Genomic DNA, 2,292 nt, shown 5'->3' on the forward strand with positions numbered 1-2,292 from the left:
GTGTATTGTCAATACATGTCTTCAGTCACCCATTTATAAACTAAATAATAGTATTTCTTTCATCTCAGGTATTTTGTTGAATAAATACATAGATTGTGAGCTATTTCAATATTTTGAAGCCATGAACGTAAATGTCCTCTACATAAACATCACCTCTACATCACCATCAACGCCATCAGAGTGATTATAGTGAATAAGAAAAATGTGTCGGACTACAACTTCTGGCTCCAGATTTTCTGCAGTTACCTCAGTAGCTCACAGAATGCAAGCAGCATAAAGTGTTAACATGGAATTCAATGCAGAATTGAATTCCAAAATGATAAATGTAGAAAAATAGATTGCAAGGAGAAATCTACTACCACAGCTAGTGGCAACTCTTATCAGCCTGGTTTTTGTACATCTCTCCAGGATGCTGCTGTCAAGACCCCAGGGCACTTAACTACCACTCTAGCAGTGTGAGGAGAAGAAAGTGGTCATTGAGATTCATAACTTGTCATATACAACTTACATCATATAGCAGCGTTCAGGTACCTTTGCAGTTCAGCACAAAGAAGAAAGAAGGAAGAAACTCCTTCCTATTTTAGGATGCCTTTTTGCAAGAATCAAGAGTTCTGTCTGTTCTTCTTCTTGGGCCTGGGACATGGTGTAGCCTGTTCATCACATATAACCAGTGTTAGAATCTGCAGTTCTTTTTAAAACTTCCTTTGCAAGAGTTTGTAAGATAGTTCAGTCTTGCCAACTGAGGCGAAATGTAACACGAAGCAGTCCACCTTAAAGATCTGAAAGGAAATTTTAAGAAGCCCTGACGGTATTAGATTATTCTCTGTCATCTTCTAAATACTCCTATCACCACGAGCTAGTTAATGCTGCAGATTTTGAATACATTAAAGAAGTGTCATCCACTCTAAAGATTCAGAGCTGAGCCAGATGGCACATCTGACTGCGGTATATATGAGCACTGTACTACTACTGGTGTGAAAAGAAGAAATTGAAGCATCAGGGGATTAGACCAGAAGCTAGTTTACCAGAGATGTCTCTTGCAGCTCTGACGTAGGGAAACCATCGCCATTTATGTGGTTTGACTATTGCACATCGATTTGAGTAAACATACGACGTAGTTGCCCTGATATCATTTGTTATAAATACCATGGCGGCTATAAAACAGTGAAGCAAGGACCTTGAACAAAATCGAAGTAGCACCCTGAAATGTTACATGATTTCTTCTCTTTAACACCAGCACAAATACAATACTTCCTTCTGCACTTCGAATTCAACGTGCATGAGTCAGCGTATCCAATATCAGTAATTACAGCTATAAATGCACAGCCATTACACACTCATCTTGTGTAGCTTGGGAGTAGCCTGCTCCACCAGGACTAAAAAGGTCCTGTAACCATGCTTGAGCAGCGCGCAGGCACAGCCCCCTGCGCAGCCCTGGGGTCGTGTGGCAGCACTACTTCCCCAGCACCCTGCTCCCCGAGGAGAGCTCAGGCCCCTGTAGAAAAGACATTCCCTTTGACGCGGATGAGGTCCTCCCAACACACACACATCCCACACACCCACCCCATTTTCTTCAGCAGGCAGTCTTTGCACGTTTGTTCTCCCATCTTCCCTTCACTCATTCACCTGCACTGGGGTATGGTCTTCCCCACTGTCCTCTTCTTCAGTACCTCCCTGAGGCCTGCAAAACTTAAGCAAAGAAAACACTTGATCTTGTGGGGAATTAACAACTTGGATTTTTGGCCTTCTCAGCGCAGACAGGGGTGCTGAGGCGGCCGCAGCAGTGACAGTTTTTCCTCAGTGCCGTGCGGGGCAGACCCGTCTCCATCCTGGCCAAGCCCCAAAGCAGTTTCATGTACAAGGCGGTGCCCGGAGCCCACAGGCAGTGAATGAGCTCTGTCCTGGAGAAGCCCAACAGGGCGGCAAGGAGGCGAGCGCCGGCCAGGCAGCGACCCTTTGCTCCGGGCTCAGTGCCCCAGGAGGCCGAGTCCCTCCCGCCACGCACGGCCAACAGGTGCTGTCACACTCCGTGCTCCACCACGGCCTTGGACGTCAACGCAGCCCTTCACGACCCCCTCGCCGCCCAGTCTCCTGGGGGACCCAGGAGTCCCCGACACCACCGCCCGCTCGCCCGCCCTGGGCCCCCACGGTGTCCCAAGCGACACCCGCAAACACAGGGCGAGGGGCGGCAGCCGCTGCCGGGGGTATGCCGGCCGGCGGGCGGCGGGGCGGGGAGGAGAGGACAGGCATGGCCGCGCACCGGGCCCCCAGGGCGGGCGGGAGGAGCCGGCC

The sequence above is a fragment of the Calidris pugnax genome, unplaced genomic scaffold, assembly GCF_001431845.1.
Source record: "Calidris pugnax isolate Ruff unplaced genomic scaffold, ASM143184v1 scaffold207, whole genome shotgun sequence".
In the NCBI taxonomy this organism is placed as follows: domain Eukaryota; kingdom Metazoa; phylum Chordata; class Aves; order Charadriiformes; family Scolopacidae; genus Calidris; species Calidris pugnax.